At 36.8% G+C, this 21,480-nt stretch overlaps 1 protein-coding gene and 1 pseudogene across 3 annotated transcripts in view; both read left to right on the top strand.

Annotated features, from left to right (window-relative positions):
* Positions 1-21,480, top strand: part of Cdh8 (cadherin 8) — a 395,795-nt gene that overhangs the window by 257,367 nt on the left and 116,948 nt on the right. The gene's annotated exons all lie outside the window — the stretch shown is intronic.
* Positions 18,368-21,106, top strand: LOC110299675 (serine/threonine-protein phosphatase 4 regulatory subunit 1 pseudogene; annotated as a pseudogene).

Here is a 21,480-nt window from a genome sequence, read left to right on the forward strand (position 1 = left end):
CAGTTGGTTTCACAGTGAGGAAAAGCACAGGGTACTTCTTCCTTCAAATGAACTCAGCTTCGCTGTGAACTTTAGACGATTTGAAGTTGACAAACACAGGCATGTGTAAATCTGTTGAAATCATATTTACTCTGTCTCTTTGTCTGTCTCTCTGTCTTTCTCTGTCTCTCTGCCTGTCTATCTTTGTCTATCTCTGTGTCTCTGTCACTCTTTCTGTCTCTCTGTTACTCTCTCTGTTTCTCTGTCTTTGTCTCTATCTGTGTGTGTGTGTGTGTGTGTTTTACATGTGTGCATATTCAATATGGCTACAGCTACACTGTCTGGCTAGTGCCAGTGAGCTTCCATGAGCCTTCTCTTACAGTGCTGAAGTTAGTTCCAGGTATTTTGAATTTAGGTGTCCCTAGGTTATCTAGCAAGCGGTTTACTCTGTGACTAAAATCCCAGACCCTGAATTTAATTTCCCTTAACTTGGTGAGTACAATGACTTTAATTGGTTCATTTTATCCAAGACAAATCATTCAAATAAAAAAAATTAAATGGAAAACTATAAATCTATTGTCACTCTTAGTTAAAGATTTTGTTTTTGCTTTTCATTCATGTTCTTAATACTAATAAGAGTGAGAATTTAAAATAGATTTTAAAATTTTGCTTTTAAATAAATTGTTCAGTCAGGAGTAATAAGTAGCATAAAAGGAAATGTACTCTTATAACCAGGGGGTAGAGTAGAGATAATAGGATCATCAGAACTAAAAGAAAAAAGTAGAATAACTGAATATATCCAGAGAATTGTTTTGACTCAGTTTGAGTATGTAGTATCTAATGTAAGACTTATGTTTAAAGTCATAGGCCATGTCAGGAAAAATATTAAAAAGGCACTCATTGTATTTATCTAATATTAATATTAAAGCTATCCAGGACAACAGAACCCCATAGGAGAAGGTTCTAGTAATGATAGAGAAATAATCATTTCCCAGAGAACAGTTGTAAATTCCTGTCTGGATGCCTTTCATCAGACAAAAAGACTTAAACAAATGAAATTAAGCTAAGAAGTGGGTTTTAGGGAAGTCCATCTGTTATCTATTTTGTGAATGGAGACGTCAGCCTTTATCCTCCTGTGTCAGATTAACTTAAATGAGGCTGAGATAGCTCGTTGTGTGCATTACCAAAGTGTTTCAGTGATTACAGATCGAGCCTGCCTTCCTGATCAATTGGCACATCTCATGAGACCCATGTGCCTGCAGTTAGATACTCATGTGTTATCAGGAGATTAGGCTGGGGACTAGATCTCTGCCAGCAACCAGCTCATCTCCAGAAACTACACCACATGGCTGGTGTTTATCAGGACAGTAATTACCCACTTGTGTTATAACATGCTGACCAATTTAATAGTGAGATGGAATTATATAAACTTTAGAATGCATTTCATCCTTAAAGCACCCTTTGAAAGTAAGTACTGCTACAAGGAGAGCCCAGGCAGTGGCACTCAGAGATGGATTGAGTGAGTTGTTCAGTATTTCATACAAAGCAAAGGTTGGGTGTGAAAACACGTACAAAGTCATCAGTTGCAACTGTTTTCCTTCTCCGCTGCTTTCCTGTTCAATTTGAATTCCTGTCATCAGTACCTATTTCCTGAAGTGAATGAACGAACCTGCTGTTATCTGGAGTGAAGAAAACATGAGAATGCTAAGTGGGGGAAAGTACATATAAGAAAGTACATTAGGAGCAAGGATATTCCTGAGCATGCTCAGTTAAGAACACCCCAAGAAGAAGACAATAGACATGCTTGGGCCTGCTGACATCATGGTCATCTAACCCATACTGAAATGGCTAAAATGGCTGACTGTCGGAAAGATGTCGGAGATTATCTAGTGAAGATGAATGCCTCTGGGTATTCTCAAATTTTTTCCAAACCAGTTAGTAGAATGAATAATGAAAGGACACTTTGAAGGCAATTAATGTATACAATCACACTGTATTTTTATATAAAATGGCCTGATTTGCCTAGCAGATAAGACTTTGTGAGAAAGGACATCTGTATATTGTCAGAGCAGGCTGTTTCATCCTAACATTTATAAAAAGGACAACACAGAGTGTTGAGACTTTTTTTTTCCTCCTTTTTTTTAATTGGATATTTTCTTTATTTACATTTCAAATGTTATCCCTTTCCTGGTTTCCCCTCAAAAAAAAACCCAAAAAAACAAAAAAAACCAAACACCCTCCCCTTATTCCCTTTGCCCTCTCCCTGCTCAACCAACGACTGGTGGTTACCTGAAAGTATTCAAAGCAAGAAGCATATAATTGCCCATTAAATTAATTTCTTTGTATTAGTAATAATGCATTGCTCTGGCCCACTACAGTGAACAGCACACAGTACTGCAAATGAAGCTTTTCACTAATGATGGCTGAATCTCCAAGGGAAAATGCTAGCTTGATAGCACTTAAGGAATGATTCTTCTTGGCTTAAAGCCCAGTTGCTAGAGTAATTGCTTCATCCAACAGTTGCTGCATCCAACTTAAGATGCTAAAAGTGTGTATGTTATTATTATTATTATTAATTATTATTATTATTATTAGTGATGGTGGTGGTAGTAGTAGTAGTAGTGGTGGTGGTGGTGGTGGTGGTATAATAGTAGTTTTATTTTGAACCACTCATGGAGAAGTTCTAGAGTTAATAGGACTTAAAGTGTTGGGTATGTTTTAGTCTTCTAACTCTCAGCACAATATTTCTTCATTTTTACTCTCAATTTTCTCATCTGAGAAGTGGGAATCATAACTCCTCTTTCAGTCTTAGAGAAAGTCAAATTTGAGTTTGAAGTGATAGTACTAGGGCTCTGAGTGAAAAGTATATCAATACATTTTAGAAAATGATAAATTCTTCCTATTTTTTATAGTTAATCCACTTCCTAAAGTTTGATTTATTTATGAATTTAAGATTAGTACTTATATTATCTGCTCTCCATTTCTTCTCCTTCCTCATAACGAAACGAAAAGAAAACAACAGCAAAACCTTAGGAATGGATCGAAGCCTGCTTGTTACTGATAGGTGTAGATTTTTGTGAAGGACAAACTTCCTGTATCTCAGGACCTTGGTTCAGGGATGGTAGATTGACCAGTTATTGAAGAGCATGGCTCTTAAAGTGAAGAAAGCACCTACTTAAGTATTTACATGCTATGATAGACTGATCAAATTGGAGGCTTCAGATTCATCAGGAAGAAAGTGTATGTGCTTCAGTGTGTGTCTTTGCCTATCAAGGGGTCAGGCTAGACCTTCACTAGGATTTGGAACATTTCCTGTTTAGGGTAGAATGAAAGCGGTAGAAAGAAATTGTAACTATCCTACATATTATAAGCGTTCCTCTCATCCACAGCACTAGTAAAGTCTAAGTGAGTACTCTTGTAATCCTGGAGTTTTGAAAGTGTATCTTTAAGACTATAAATAGTTAAATTACCCACTCCTCTAACATTATGTTATTGCTGTGTTTTGTAAATCAGTGATTTACCTAGAGACTCAGGACATACTTAAGAAATACTTACTAGATAAAGGAGTAAATAAGGAACATAAGAAATTAACACTATTAAGGAACACCCTGATGACTTTGGATTCCAGACAGACATTACTAATTGACTGGTGGAAATTAAATTTTAAATATATACCACTCAGTGATAAGCTGCAAATTTCAGGCAAGAAAGTACACCTGTACTATTGGTACCTAAATTCGTAGGTCCTTTTCTTTTCATAAGTGACTGACATAATCTCCAGGGCAGGTGTGAGAGTCCACTCCTTGTATGAAAATTGTGGAGCATTGACGGGACATACAATGGCTTCTCATGACAGATCAACCAATCTTGGAAATAAGAGGCAAAAAGAAAGGTGTTAGTGGGGAGGACCCCAGGGTCTCCTGTCACCTTCCTGAAAAAGCCAGGCATACCGATCTAGTAAACTTTATTTCTCTTCCTTTCAAGAGCCCTGAGGCAAGCCTTGAACAATGCCATCCCATAATTCATTACCTAACAAGTCCGCTTATCATTTAATCTGATCTGTATTGAGCAAGCGGCAGCAGGTTACAGAACAGCAAAGCCCAAATAAAGAAAGTGCACCATGTTTTCTGATTACAGGAATCCTTAATCCAAAGCTCTGGGAGTGAGGCTAAAAATACAGCCTCTGTTCCCTCTGGATGCCCCCAGCCACCTGCCTTTCAGAGCCAGCCAAGTGACCTGGTATAAAGATGCTAAACATTGAAACTATGATAACTTGTGGTGTTATATGCCAGTCAATCTGTAGCCACACTTCTTTGCATTCTATTTAGAAGCTTGGAATCTCAGGACAAAAACTAACCCTTGAGTGTAACCCAAGTACAAAGACTATAGTTTGCTACAAGGCAGTATCACGTGTACTAAGTTAATAACTGCCAAGAGTCACCATCCAGACACACACATCAGCTAAGAAATGAGAAAAGCAGTGTTTTGAGTGGCAGTGATTTTGGAAGAGAAGCTCTGGCAAACTTGTGATAAAGAACAGTGACAACATGTACATTTAGGTGTAAAAGCCATTCCTAGTCAAAAGAGCAAAGTCCAGTGAACCTTAACAACACATGGCATTTTTTCTCACAGGTGTAGTAATTCTCTAAATTTTCATAAATAACCAAATACCAGGACCAGACAGGATTAATCTCATTACCCTATCCCATACACCTTGACTGTGTGTTCAAGTTAAACTCTACTTTGAAGCAAGAGAGCAGGATTAAGCCTAGAGTATCCTCTGAAAGTGAGAAAATCAGGAAGAAGTAGATACAGCTATAAAATAAATTTGAAAGCAATTCTAGCCACTTTTGGTTGTTAGGTAGGAACAAACATATTGATACACTAATAAAATAAGTACTCAGGATCCGAGAATATATTCTGGAGCCGTATAGTTCATGAATAGGTCAGATCACAGAGACAGCGGGTGGGGAACTCTGTCGGTGAGCCAGCATTTAGAATCCCTTAACACTGATTTCAAGTAAGTTCCCATTTTGGACTAATACTTCTGGTCTCACTATGAAGTGCAAAGCTACAGGCCTGGGGTAATCTTCATTCAAAATAAAATAAAGCTGGATTAGAGCTGCAATTAGAATAAACCGAAATCTACTTTGGCTTGAAAGTCCTGCTTGAAGAGTAGTAGATACTTGGGGATTCTGTAAGTCCTATTGACTGGGACACAGAGAAGTAAGTAAGAGTGTCATGCTTGCTCTGTGCTGTGCACTGCTCTAATCTTATCTGTGCTTGCTAATGTGATTAACTCTCACATGGCTGTGAGTCACCACCACCCTTTCATTCTTCCAATAAAGCAAAGATAAAGCATAAGCTTACCAGATTGATTGATGACTGTGGATTTGATCCTAAATCTGTCTGAGTCTTCTTAGTACCCGTTTCTGAATTGTATTATATATTTGCTCCTGAAGATTAATGAAGAATACTAGCACTCATACAGATAAAATTTGGAGTGGGTTTTGTAAAAACTTTATTTTTTCGTCTGCTCACTTGGGTCATATGTTTCCAAATCTTCGCGAGTGAAGGTCTGTAATTTTGATTATGTTAATTTCTCCCATCATTTCCAAGTTTTAGGATTCACACAATTTTCAAGAAATTCTTCATGAAAGATTATGATTTGCAAAAGGCACTGTTAGACTTTCTTCCCACTAAAGGAACAGAATGGGCTTGGAAAGGATGGATGTGGCCTAGATAAGCATTCGAAATTTAGTATTTACATCTGTTGAAACCTTCTGCACTGGAATATGAATTTTAGAAATCCCTGCTTGCTTCATTCTAAAATGATGACATTCTAAATTGGAGGCTAAAATTGATGTCTTAGTGTTTCTGCTACCCACTAGGGTAAGCTAGGAATGGCACTGCAGTTGGCAACACACACCCCTGTTATAATTGATCTGTGAATGCAAAATAATGGGCAAGAGTGGTAGACATAGAAGAAAACTGGATAAAAATTGTGGATGAAAATGGCTTGGACACCACAATCAAAGAAATGTGAATTCCAAGTGAGCTTCTATTAGCATTTTCTTTAATGTATATAAGCAGTTTCCTTGGCCTACCTAATTTGTTAATCAGTGAAAATAAAGTTGTCATATTTAATAGAAGACCAAAATCACTTAGGATATATAGAAAATTTATATGTACATTTTATTGTTACATATATATGTATATATTCAGGTCACATATCATATAAACTAGTTTTGATCAATACACATTGTTTTCAAACAGTGGAATGTTGAATCTTCTCTGAGTGTGTTTTTATGGTGAACTCCATTCACACTGTGTTTAAAGGATAAAACATGTTTTATAAAAACCACTTTTTCCTGGCCTTATTTAACTGCTTTGTTTAGCAAACACATAAACAACTAATGCACTGTGAAAAAAATATGTGCTTGGAAGATTTTTCTTTTATTGATGGTGTTTAAATAAGATTTGTCATTTGGTTGTGCGTTAGGCACAGTATCTAACTCTCTTTGCCTGTTTATATTTAAGTATCTCGGAATATAAAAATACCCATACTGAGCCAGCACATGATTTCCTGCTGAATTGTTTTTCACATTTCCAATATAATTATGTTGCAGTTACAAAGAAACAAAAATGAACTCTGCTGAATACCATAGAAACCCGCATTTGTTTATTTTATATATATTATATATATATTATATTATATATTATATTATATATTATATATATATATACAAAAATCATCCAAGACAGACTCTGATGTGAGGGTGACTTCTCAGGGTAACTGATACCTAAAATAAACTTGAACATATCTAGATGTTTATTACAAGTGAATGGCTAGACATGAGCCTTAAAGAGCAGTTCCATAACTTATAAATGACCCCTCGCATAAGAATACAAGACCTTAGAGAATTGCTGGTTTCATTATCTTCTTGTGAACTCTGTCCTATGAATGAGTGCTTTTGTCTGTAATGGCATCTACCATTGAGAGCTTTAAGGTTAAATAGGCCATTACTAAGTATACCAAATAAATATAGAATATGGGCTTGACATATCAGCGATTCTAACCAGGGACAACACAGGTTGTTGAAAGCTTAGTTCTTATCTCTGTGGAGCTTCTGTAGAGAAAGAAACAACATTGGGCTATAGTTATGTTGTCCAGCTGGAGGTATGACACATGCAAAAGTTAGGAGGTAATGAATTCTACCTATCAAGTGCTATCTTCATGGTATTGTATGGTCAAGGCAGGTAGCACAGCATGAAGACTTCTAAAGGAAGACTGCCATAAGGGCATCCAAAGAGTTCCCTTTTATACTGTGATGAAAATGAGCAACTTGTTCATCTTGACCTTTGCTTGTTTGTTTGTTTAGTTGTGTATACGGCAGCTTTAAGTACATGCACAGTTATTTCCGCAAAGACCTTCTGATATATTTATGAGTGAGTGGTACTAATCCTCAGTGACAAAAATTGAAATGTTGCCCAAAGATGAAGCTTTACTGAGGCCTAATCTGACAACAGAAATGAAAATCACTACATCATAAAATTCTGTTCCTGGCACAAGATTATCTAAACTATTTCATTAATTCCTCATGGCTACATTATTAAATTTATGGAAAGTAAATAAATTTGAGTGCATTATATCTGTGGGACTGAGTTTTATCTGTAGTATGCAAATGTAAAATTCTAAATGGTTAAGAAATTTTAAAGTTCAGAAAAGTCTAGTCACAAGTTGTTTGCTAGATATCTGCAGAGAAGCTAGGGAAAATCAGCACAAATGAACACAAGGTCTCTCCATGCTTATTAATATTTGCATATTTTAAAAAATCAATTCTGGGAAAATCATGGAAGCCAAATGGGCTATTGAGAAGCCCTAATATATATCAATTATTATAATATTACATGTAGGTATATGCAATTGTATAACATCATCTAGATGTGTCTATAAAGGATACAAAATAAATAATTACTTGAAATGTTGAAAGTTAGTACTTAATGTAACCATTTCCTCCTTTTGGGAATTATCTTTGATATTCTGTATAGATAGGGAAAGTATAGGATTCATGATGCTTGTGGATTACTTGGGAAGAAGATCACAAAACATTTAAGAGCACATATGAAATTCTGTATTTTAATTCAGTGTAGTTTTTTTTTCTAAGAACCTGACTTAATGTCACCCTGATATGAAGAGTTTGGGGATATATTAAGGGTAAATATCATAAAACCATGTCATTTGCCGTGGTAAAATTCAGATTTAAAAATTTTTAGTGCTTATAAATCCATATTAAAAAGTTGGCTTCATTCTTGAGCTTGTTATATAACTCTTCATCAATGTTTTCTTCAGTATCCCCTTGGGGGTAAGAGTTACTAAAATTTGTTTATTGCTCTTTGATAGCATATCTATGATTGTAGCTTTGCATGATAATGCTGAGCACAGGATTAGGGATGGGAAGTTTTGAGTTGTGATAAGTCTATTAAAATCTCACATTTTTTTTTTGTTGGGTAAAATGCTAATTTTTTAGTTTCTGTTAATTATCAGTAATTTCTATAGTATAATATTTCTAAATTATCATGAACTGAGTCTAATAGAATTCATTCATCAAAAAATTGTGTTTAAAAACTTAAGGAAAAGTTTTTGAACTATGAGAATTCTTTATTCTCTAGGGAAGCAATGATATACTAGAATATAGGGTACCTTAGAGTCTTCAAATGTTCATAATCTTCAAGCTAACATATTGTTATAATAACAGAAAGACATACTTTGTCCTTTATACTATCCAGTTAGTGACAGAAGTTAGGAATCTCCATAGTTCTCATATATGTGGTTCAGGTTGGTAAAATTGCTGAATGGCTAATAATGTATAAATTTGTACATTCTTGACATTTTTATACAAAATCATTTTAATTACCAATGGGATGAAAATGAAAATGTATACCACAATAAGAAAATCACTCATGGATAAATGTTTTTAGCATTCTTCAATTATTTTATGTGGGCAAAAGGGTCTCAAAAAACAAAGTTTTGGGAACTGCTACCTTAGGAAGGCATTTATTAACTAAAGTCATGTGAGGTAATTAGTTTGAAATATTGTTACAAAGCACATTTCCACACTTAAAAAAAGTGTCACTTTTAAAATGTGGGTTTTATATTGATAAAAGTGCATGTGTCCTTAGTATGATTTCGGGTACAGAGTATGGACAGGGATTTTTTATGAAAGATCCTCTTCAGAATTAGGTATTAAATGCTTGACTTTCAACTGGTGGACCTATTTAGGGCATTCTGGAAATATTAGAAGGTATGAACCATTAAGATTCAAGTCTTAGAATACTAGATAGGGTTCTAGATTCCTTCCCTTCTCATTGTTGCTTGTCCTCTTTAATGTGGATGGCTTGCTCCTCCACAAAGTCCTGTTGGCATTATGTTTTGTTGGACATTCTGCAAACATGAGCCCAAATGAATCCACCCTCCTTCAAGTCGTTTTTGTCAGATACTTGTTAGGAAGGAAGAGTAATTAAAATAATTATATAATACATTTTCAATATTATCTGGCCATCAATACTACAGTGAATGTTAGGCAACTTAAAAAAGACATATTGGCATTTTAATTTACCTTTCTATGTTGGGACAAAAATGGTGGCCTTCATACACATCAAAATTATTTTCTGTCCAGATAGAGATAAGCCTACTGTTGCTAAATCCCCTTTAAATATGTATTTTAATTAAAATATTATGACATCATTAAATCACTTCCCCATCCCCTTTCTTCCCTAGGGCACCTCCCATGTTCCCTTCATCCAATCCCTTCTACGACCACTCCCACATTCTCAAATATCCTCTTTTTCATTATTGCCCTGATACGTATGAGTATATAATCACAAATATCAGTACAACCCACGGAGTCTTTTTTTTTTTCTGCTCGTGTGTATACAATTTTAGGTTTGAACACTTGTATTGGGTGTTAGTACTCTTTCAGAAGTGCATGGAGGGATAAGGAAGTAGATCATGTAGAGGTGAAAGAAATTCAGCAAGATTTGTAGAGAGAGGGAGAGAGGGGAGGGGGGAGAGGGAGGGGGAGAGGGAAAGGGAAGGGGGAGGGGGAGAGGCTTTCTAAGCACAGATCCTTGAGTACTTAACCTGGATGTAACTCTGCTTCTGCACCAGGTAAATAATCTTTGAATAAGGCCATTGCATACCCAAGATTATCCAACAAGGCCATATACCTTTGATTCCATGTTTAACCTACTTTTTATTTTCACAAAACTAAAATTAGCTTTGAAAAATTGAAGTAATAACAAGAATGTTTACAATTCTTACCATTCATTTCTTAAGAATACTTTGTTCTGTGCTGAAACTAAAATGTAGGGAGTGATCATGTTTTGGCAAATTTACCAATGCCATGGGCATATTATCAATAGCATAAGAGTGATTAAAAATTAGAAAGCTATTGTTTTCTCTTTGCCCTGAAAGACAGCATGTGTGATACTTGACAGCACCAGGCTTTGGCACTATATTTTCTTGTTGCCTTAACAATATGGTATAGTACAAATGCTATTGTCAGATATTGTATGTTTTATAGCATACCAGCAAATTGCTTTATTGCTATGTCTTACCCTCAGAGTGTCTAACTAATACATGGCAATGTTGAAGCTACAACTATTTATTAAACGTGAAAATAAAGTGACTATTCCTAATATGCTGAGGACAAACCCCACAATCCTAATTAGTTTAGCAAGATAAATGACATTTAGAAGAATTAAGACACAACAATGATGAGTTTTGCAGAAAAGGATAATTTTGGCCCAAATTAGATGGTTCTAAAGTTTGTAAACTGACTGTTTTCGTGATGGGGAGCCCTCAAAATAAGTGTATCAATTAGGCCACTCTGGGGGTTAGCATTGGTGTTTTGTGCAAGCCAAATATCAGAGATCTTGAGTTGTTTTTAAGGTTGTTCATCTTCAGAGGCATTCTGCAACACTATGGTTGCTCAGAAGTTTCTATTATTTTCCTGAGTGAGCTCTGTTGACAAAAGATATATGTGCTGTAGTTCTTGTCTAGTGACACATGCTGTGTGGGTAGTAATAGTATCATCTGTTGATCACAAGCAGATCACTACCAAGTTTGAAGATTGAGTATTGAACCCTGAAATTGTAAGGGTGGTGCCACACACAATCAGTGAGATACCATTAGAAATCATCTTATAAACATTTTTGCACTATAGAATATACATCATTTGTGTCTCTACAGTCCCTAGAAACAGGATGCCTTTGTTCAGCATGCCTCTTTTCCTCAAACTGCAGATTTTCCCATAGCACATCAGTGAACCTCAGAGAGCATTGTGATTTGTTAGTCTAAGGACTGAACCTATATTAAAAGATGGTAGGATCACTGTAACACAAATCTCCTCTTCATACCGTACATAACTTGTGAAAGTGTGAGCTGGGATTTTGTATAATTTTCTTATATGCAATATTGAAATGAGACCTTTAAATAGGTAAATTTTGTTAACACCAATTTCTAAAAAATATATAATATATTCAGGAACCCACCTAATTTCATCAAGTTTAAAGATCACATTTTGTGATATTTAAATGTTCACCCAGATTGTCTTTTTATTACCAATAAACTATATGTATTTAAACACCATGTGGATATTTGTCACAGAACATATTTTGTTCTCTAATTTGAATCAAAATCTTTCCTATTTAGGGCAACCATTTTCCATAATTCTAGAAAATCAGACTCAGATTTTTCTCTGTTTTTAATTTTCAAGATTATCACTTAATTATAACATTTCTCTCTTGCCTTTCTTTCCTCAAAGCTCTCCTATATACCTATTCCCCTTCCTCAAAGTCTTATCTTCCCTTTACATTGCTATTGCATGCATATATATATATTTGAGTTTTTGAAAAGGAGTGAATCTTCTTTTTAAAAATTAATACCAGTGTATGGTTATACTCATTTAAATATGATACCAAATTCTGTTGATTTTGCATATTTTAATATAATAAAGTTGCTTCTTGTGTTATATATAAAGCTTAAGTATGTTGCTTTTCTAACTTCAATCTGAGAACATTGTTAGGTGCATTTTTAATTATATAATGCTAAAACATCTGAAAGCAAAAATGGGAAGTTAAACAAACTAGCATTTCATCCTTAGGAAGCCAACAACAGGTATGGAAAAGGCTGAATGGATATTTCTGTTAATTTGATGAGTCCTAGGAAAAGTAAACCTTAATTTTTCATTTACTAACTCTTCAGTAATGTAGTGCTAATGACAGTAATCTTGGCTAGCAACGAGATAGCAAGCTGAAGTATCAGTTTGGGGTATTTTAATGTTGTCTTTCAATCTTTCAGTCTTCTGATATGTTCATCCTTTTTACCAAAGAAGTTGATTCCCAAGATCTATTTTATAGTTAGGCATTTGATTTAAGCACTTGATTGAAGTGACAAAATATATTTTAACATGCATTACTACTTTATTCCCATGTCTATTTAATTCATAAAGGTTAGAAAGGTTCTGCAGGAAATTTTATTTGCAAAATTCAATAAGATGATGGAGATGGTATCTTAATGTATCAAATTTATTGCTCTTTACAAATATTTTATTAAATCTTGAAGTACCTCTCAGGTATGTAAAGGGCAGACATAATTAGACCCATTTGTCAAGTGTAGGAAATTAAGATTAAAAAGACAAAAGAAATCATTTTCCTGAAGCTGTAGTAAGATGCTTGACCAAGCCTATCAGTGTCTATGATTACAATGTTGCTTCTGAAATATTAGAACATCAGTTCTCAACATCATTTGCTCATTGCGATTGAAATCTTTACTCCAATGGAATGTATTTATATCCATACTTCAAAACCTGAATTTATATATCCAGGAGTAGTGGGACATTGTACACATTAATGGAATTGTTGAAGAACTGATGACCTGTTAACTCATTTGGCTGCAGCATGCTTCTTGTCTTTGATGCTTGCTAAATATATCTTTATCCCCTGCATCTCTCTTTAAAAACCACAACACAACAGAATAGGGGGCACAGCTGTGCTGACACTAAGTGCAATGTAAAGCGACATAATTCTAACATATCTGCAGATATGAACACTATGTAAGCCCTTCGCCAGCTGAATGGTTTACAGCTCACAGAGATGGTTGAAATTAGCCTCCCGTTCCTATGGATGGATTGCACACATTTGAAAGCCATCGATGGAAGAAAGAGGAAACAGGAAACAAAGTGAGAGGCAGCCTTTGACTTGATGGAAGACTCTACTCCTTTCTCAGTGAGCCCCTGTGGCTTCTCCACTCCTTTTAAAGTCTCTTCTAAGGAGAGGGGTTTTAGACAAGAACTCTCTTTTCTGTTTATGTGTCTTTGTTTTTATTTTTGTTTTGTTTTCCTTGTTTATGAGATGGGGTGTTTCTGTGCAGCCCTGGTTATCTTGGGACTCTATAGACCAGTCTGACTTTAAACTTCTAGATACACATGACTCTGCCTCCCAAGTGCTGGAATTAAAGGCATGCTCCACCACCGTCATCCAGCTATGCACAGAGCTCTTTGTTAATGCTTTGTCTATGCAATCTACTTGTTTTGTGGCTATGAGAAGTTCACTTGATATTCCTGGGCTCCAGTTCCCTTCTTGGGAAAAAGTGAATAATAAAGCCAATGGTATAGGATTGACTGCAAGAGGAAAGGCCATGTTTGAGCACTGAACAACTGCCAATTGGCATCATCAACTTATATAACAGAATCTGTTTTTGGCATATGTTTTTACTGTTGCAGATATACCTTTATTCATTTATTATTTCACATGTGGAAAGCTGTGAAAGCTACCAACAGCATTCCCATTTTTTTCTAACATCTTTGAAACTCTTTGCAGTCATTCTCCCTTACTCAGTTAAAAAAAAAAAGTTTATAAGAATATATCTTTTCCTAAGAAACCTTCAAACTAACTACTCCTTGTGAATTTTTTCTATTTCCTTTAAGTTAAATCTTTAACCTAAAAATGATAAATGCTCTTTTTTTTTTCCATTCGGTCAGTTGTGCATTCTCACAGCGGCTGCTTCTGTCTGAACACTTGCACAGAATGGAAATGTGGGAGAAAATATGCATAAAATCAAGCCAGAGACAATCAGAGATTTCCTCTCCAACTCTAGGTCCCTACAGTATTGTCTTCCAGCTAATATGTACTCTGCAGACTTGGAGCTGGGTTTGGTGATTTACATGGAAAGATCAATGGGGTGCCTTGCACAGGAGAACATACAAATACTCTTCCATTCTAAAGCCAGAAAACCCAGAGGTGGTAGATGTGAGCCTCCTGCTTTTAAGTTATTGTTTGGACAGAAATGCCATCAGAGCTGTCTGAATGAATAATGTTATCTGCTCTGACCCTGGCAAGAGTGTCTGCAGTTCATGGCATTCCCTGCTGCAAATGGTTGGAAACCAGAGATTGCCTGTAGGAGCTGGCCCAATAGATGAAGAAAGAACAGGAGGTGTTGCACAGCGCTTATGACCATAGACATGGGACAGATCCAGGAAACAGAGGTTTTGGAGTGCTATGCTCTGATTAAGCTCACATTGGAACTGTGGCACTTAGATGATGTGTAATACACCTCACTTAATACCACTGCTCCTATAAGATGAGGGTATCCAAATGATCTTATTCTTACTGCAAGCATGCTGCGTTGTGATGGGATGCATACCATTTTTGACTGCCAAATACCTGTAGACACTGTATCTCAAGCTTAATGTACCCAAGAATTATCTGGGGATCTTGTTAAAACACAAATGTTTATTCCCTAAGTCTGGGGTGCAGATTCTGCATATATAATGGGCTTCTAGGGATGTTAATGTTACCCATCAGCAGACTGGTTACAGAAACAAAGTTCTATTCATTTTAAAAACATATTTGATACTATATACACTTTTCATAGTCATCACAAAAAAACCTTTGTAGTTACTGTTACTCATCAGGTGTTTTAGTTAACTTGTCGGATTAGTAAAGTACAGATTACTTGGCCCTTTCCTCTGAGTTTCTGCATTTGTTACATCTGAATTAGAGACTGGGAGTTCACATATTTATGAGATTTTTTAAAGAGATATTCATCCTGTAATTGAACCATTCATCCCAAACACTGACCTGCTACTATTATTCCTTCATCTAAAATACTATTTCCAAAGATTAAAAGGAATAATATAAGTAGGACACTTAAAATGAAATATTCAGTGTAAATAATTATGTATTTGTTTGCAGTTGGAAGAAATACTAGAAAATTTCTATGGGCTTTTCTAGTAGATTAATCCAGTTCTAATATCTTGACTTTCATTGTAAGAGATTACAATGAAGGTACTCCTTTGATTCATGAAACTGGCTTTATTCAGTTACTCCTATATTTCTCATATATGGTTCATGATTATGGTTAGTGCTATTCAATTTTACCATATGCATAACTATGTGTGCTTATGCATAATTACTTTGACTTGACACAGTGCTACCAGCAAAGTTCCACAGTCAGCCTTTTTCCTAATCCAATTTTTTTCATAATACTTAGAACCAATAATCAGTTCCCAATCTTTACAATGTTATCATTTTAGGAGTTTTCCACAGCAGGAGAATGTAACATTCATGTTAAACATTTTACAACTTGTTATATCCTGGACTGCAACTTGTAATCAGAGACATTAAAACAGGAGAAAATATATTTAATATTTAATAAGCTCTCATATGATCCTAATATTTGTTCAAATGTTGCCCAGAATAAAAAGTGCCTAGCTTCAGAGAATGTTTATAACTAAGTGTATAATATATATGAATACTTCTTTCCAGTGTCAAAAATTAAATGTATAAGTAAATTAGGTCTTAATATGAAAGATATATTAAAAGGGTAAGTTTTAGAAATAAATTTTTTATGTATCTAGGAAATATCCAACTTGATCTTGAGTCAAATGATAACTTCTTCATACTGTAAGCATTTATGCTGTGTATACTTTGGAAGAAGATATATATATATATATATATATATATATATATATATATATATATATATTTGGAACACTGATTCAGCAATTCTTTCTTCTGTTGCATTCATTTTTTTGTTCAAAAGTAAGCTGAATTAAACTAGATAGTTATTTTTCTTTTAAAAGAAAGAATTAAACTAGAATTAATAAATTTAAAAATACATCATATATATTTGATGTGTAACATTATATGAGATAAATATTGTAGAAAATGTCTAAGTTTTGTCCCATATTTTAAAAGAGCTTTGTGTTAAATTATGTATTTAAAAATACCCTTTGTTTTGAAAACACAAAAAATTTAAATATTGTGTTTTCTTTGTTCTCCTTCTTCTCAAAGACCAATTATGTGAATAAATAATGTTAATGGGTTTTTAAATTAAAAATTATTAAAAATCCACATTTCAAATGCTTTTTATTTACTCAATGTAAAAAATTCAAATGCTTACGAAATATTTTTTATTCTTCCTTATACATGAAACTGTACTTAACTAATAACTAATAAGACAAGTGATCAACACTGCCTACTAAAACTAATTAGAAATCCTACTTAAATATTTAAAAGCTCCAATTTATGTTATGGTGTAAAAATTAAATTCTAATGTTGGGTATTGAATAAAAAATTGACAATAGGAATCAGTTGATTTGTTAAACTCTATAATCTGATCATCTCCATGGTCATCTCATTTCATACTCATGTAATATCCACTAAGAAGACCTAGATAAAGGGTGCAGGATTCCTGTAACTCATTCAAGTAAGACAAACGGATTGTTGTGTCTATTCATCTCAGAAAGGGGCTCTACAATGTGACATGCTCTCTGTGATCCATGCTGTCTGATTTCCAGAAGTAAAAATGCTATGTACGTGACAAAGACTAAACCTGTCATTTCTTGTGGCTAGTCAGCTGGAAGCTGACACAGCATGATATCTGCCATCTTTGAGTGCTAAAGCAGTGGCAGACACCAGGTTCAATGGAAGCAGCTCAATGGGAGGAGTGTTAAAAAGAGTATTATGTCACATTTTCAGATAAATCGAACCCATCTGTGGCCTCAATTATTTGTATTCCTTCAAAGAATATCCTGATGTCTTAACTTACCATAGCATCCAAGTCAGGCTTCATACCTCGGGTTTCCTCATACAAATCAAATAAATGTGTGTATTAGGGGTGTCAGAGAAGGCCAAGCGCTGGAGCATAGTTCTCACCTGAAGATTTTTGAGCTAAATGGATGTTTCCTGCCTACCACAGGTTCAGAGTCCATGGATGCCACTGGGTGGGGATAATTCTAGAGACACCATTATCAATCTGGGAATAGCAGAAAATGACATAATAGTCACCAGTAAAGGACCACTCATGAATTCAATTTACTGCATATTTAAGGATCCTTGATCAGCATGGTTCCAGTTTATTTCTGCTCTCAGACCTTGAACTGTGTCTTAGATGATCTTGGTTGTATTTTCTTGATCATTGCTGCTATTCTTTTTGTAAATTCTGTTTTCAGTGGAAGTCTCTTCTCAATCCACTTATTGCTTATAAGTGAGTGCAGGTTCCTTCTTACCCCACTTAATCAATAGGTAGCAATATCTAAATTCCTCCAATTTTGAAGAAAACACTCTTTGCTTTAAATAACATCATAAAGAGACTCCCATCAAGCTGCTTCCTCATAATTTATTGGTCCTATGCTAATGTTCTCCCAGGGTTTTTGTTTTGCTTTGTTTTGCTTAGTTTTACATTTTCACTAGCTTCTCAGTGCATTCATCTCCTATCTGCTACCTGGTCCCTAAGCTGTTATCATACAGTTTAGCTTGTCATTACAACAGTAGCAATTACATTTAGTCATTAAAAGCTGTTTTAGTTTACTGCTGCTTAACAAACAATATCATGGAATGTTGTGAGATAAAATAGCAAAACTGTTGAACTTAAAAGTCTGATATATAGCCAGGACTTATCAGTGTCAGCTTGTTGTTGAAGAATTTGGCACTAGCTAAATTGTTTGAAAATAGTTGGCTAGCATTTCTAAGGTCGATCACTCATACAGTTTGCAAACTGTTGTTGTGAAGTGTCCCTCAAAGAGATGACTTGGGACTGAAGAAACCCAAAATAAAGCATAAATGGAGATTCCCTAGTATTGCTATTCAGGTTCCAACTGATTAATCAAATGAAACCAGAATGGGAGTTCAGTGACTTTCAAGACTCCATACTAAGAGAGGGCAAAGCATCATTTCTGTCATACATACAGACAGCCTGGTGAACAAAGTTCCAGAAACATGATACTCCACACTTTATTAGTAGATATGCCTAAGAACTTAGAAGCCACATTTTAAAACTGTTATATTAATTTAACAATAAAAACAAAGTCCAGAGCACAAGATGGCGGACCTCTCACTGCTCCAGGAGGACCTGCCGGAAGGACAGGGACAGATCCCTGGACTTGGTCTCACAAGATTAAAAGTTGACACCCTTGTGGAGGCTAGACAAGTATGCTGCAAGTGAGAAAGTATTTAAAAGACAAATGGTGGCCTGGAGTTTGCTGGATACTCTAAGGGAAGTCTGCAATGATGAGAGAGACTGCATTGCTGTCTTGGAAAAAATTATCCGATTAGCTGATGACTTGGAACCAACTGTGAGATTGGCGCTGATGGATCAAAACATTGCACTGTTTTGTCAAGAGAACCCGCCTTCTATCCCATATGTTTTTTCCAAGTACTTACTCCCAACTTTGGTTAGATACCTCGTAGACCAGAATAACCACATGAGGAAACCCAGTCAGGCAGCATTGCTGGCTCTCTTGGAGCAGGACCTGATTGAGCGATTTGACTGACATGGAGACCATGGTTTGCCCTGTCCTCATAGACCTGACTGCCCCAGACAGCAATGACGATGTGAAGACAGAGGCTGTGGCTGTAATGTGCAAGGTGGCCCCCATGGTTGGGAAGGACATTACCGAGCATCTCATCCTCCCCAGGTTTTCTGAGATGTGCTATGACTGTTGAATGTTTCATGTCCTGAAGGTCTGCACTGCCAATTTTGGAGATATTTGCAGTGGAGTTGGCCAGCAAGCTACAGAAGAAATGTTGCTGCCCAGGTTCTTGCAGCTGTGTTCTGATAATGTGTGGAGTGTCCTATGCTGAGTGCTTCGTGGCTGTCTCCTGTGCAACATGTCAAAAAATCCAAAGGACAAAGTTATCAGCACTATTTATTAACTCGATCAGTGATCCTTCACACTGATTTCACCAAGCAGCCTTTCATTCTCTGGGGCCTTTCATATCCACGTTTGCTAATCCATTAAGCTTGGGCAAGGGCTTTAAAGATGAGAGCAAAAGCTCAGAAGACTCCTCAGCAGAAGACAAAGATGGGATAAGAGACAATGGTGTCGTAGAAGAATTGCATCACAGGCCAGAGAATGCTCCTTTAGACCTCAGTGTCCCTCACTCCAGAACCAGGCTGGAGAGCACACTCAAAGGCTGTGCTGCCAAGACACCTGGGCACTCTGTAGGTGAGGTGCGTGCTCCAGTGGACAGCTCCTTACTCTGTACTTTGTCCTCAGAGTCTCCTCAGGAAGCAGCTAGCAACGATGAGAATGGCAGAAAGCCTGACACCAACAGCAAGTCTGTATCCAGGCCAGACACTGGCACCAGCTCCCCAGAGGCCACCCCCTTAGGACCAGGACATGTTCAATTCCTTCCATTTCTGGAGGGCTCCTCTACCTAAAATAGATCTTGATAAGGAGCTCCAACAGAACCCCGAGGAGAGACTCAGCCCAGAGAGAACAGGAGATGCACCTACAACCCCTGTACCAGGCTCTCCCAATATCCCCATGGCTACCCGGAAGGAACTAGAAGAAATGATAGAAAACCTTGAGCCACACATGGATGACCCGGATGTAAAAGCACAGGTGGAAGTGCTGTCAGCTGCCCTGCGTGCTTCCAGCCTGCAAGCTCACCAAGGGACCGGTGGTGTAGAGCAGCAGAGTGAGCTACAAGATGAAGTGTGTGTCAGTGATCTTCCACGCTGTAACATTAATCACCACACTTGTGTGCCTTTGATCGGCGCTGCTGAGGATACTATGGAGGCCACTCCTGATTATGTCGATAGAGGTGCAGACCTAAGCCCCGGCAGTGGCTTCAGCCCAGATGATGATAGGAGACCCAAAATCCAGGATGTTGTTCCGAAACAAGCGTTATTAGATCAGTACTTGTCAATGACTGACCCTTCTCGAGCACAAACAGTTGATACTGAGATCGCTAAGCACTGTGCATACAGTCTGCCGGGTGTGGCCCTGACTCTTGGCAGACAGAACTGGCATTGCTAGAGGGAGACTTATGAGACCCTAGCGTCGGACATGCAGTGGAAATTTCGAAGAACTCTAGCCTCCTCTATCCATGAGCTTGCTGTGATTCTTGGAGACCAGCTGACAGCGGCAGACCTGGTTCCAGTTTTCAATGGATTTTTTTTAAAAGACCTTGATGAAGTCAGGATAGGTCTTCTTAAACACTTGCATGACTTTCTAAAGCTTCTTCACATTGATAAAAGAAGAGAATACCTTTATCAACTCCAGGAGGTTTTGGAGACAGACAATAGTAGAAATTTGGGCTTTGGAGCCGAACTGGCAGAGCAGCTGATTTTACTTCTCGAGTTATATAGTCCCAGAGATGTTTATGATTACTTCCGTTGCATTGCTCTGAATCTGTGTGCAGGCAGAGTTTCTTCGATCCGTTGGATTCCCTACAAGTTGGTCAGTGAAATGGTGAAGAAACTCCACATGGCAAGACCACCAACATTCGGAGTAGATCTCATCAATGAGCTGGTAGAGAATTTCGGCAGGTGTCCAAAATGGTCTGGATGACAAGCCTTTGTCTTTGTCTGCCAGACTGCCACATTTGCTGACCTTGGCAAATGACAGGGCCCCCAACGTTACACTGCTGCTTGTGAAAACCCTGCGACAGATCCTTCTTAATCTCTGCCAGCTGTCACCAGGAGGCTGTAGAGCAGACAATCATGGCCCTGCAGATGGACCAAGACAGAGATGTCAAGAACTTTGCAAGCACCCACTCCTCCAGTACCAAACTTTCTGAAGATGCAATGAGGACAGCTTCCTCCACCTACTGACCCATGGTGTTCATCCTGCATCCTCAAGAGCCTGGCCTCGACTGCCTGTGCCACTTGGAACAGCTGTAGTGGGGGCCTTCCTCCTGCCAACTCATTCACAGGTGCAGGTTGCCTACTCCCAATACCAGTGGTTTTAAGAATCAAGAGAAAGTACAGTAAACACTATTATCTTATCTTGACTTAAGGGAGAGTAAATCTCAGAGGATTATAATCGTCATCAAAACCTTAACTTGTTACTTCATCTTCCTGACTGAATGGCTTGAATTGGCAGAGCATTTTCCCTTCGGGAAGGATGAGGTTCCCAGAGACCTACATTGCTTTCTTCTGGTTTTATTTAACAGCTGATAAATGATATTCTTACGGCCAATAGGTGG

Source organism: Mus caroli, unplaced genomic scaffold, assembly GCF_978045245.1.
Source record: "Mus caroli unplaced genomic scaffold, Mus_caroli_1 scaffold_10, whole genome shotgun sequence".
NCBI classification, from domain to species: domain Eukaryota; kingdom Metazoa; phylum Chordata; class Mammalia; order Rodentia; family Muridae; genus Mus; species Mus caroli.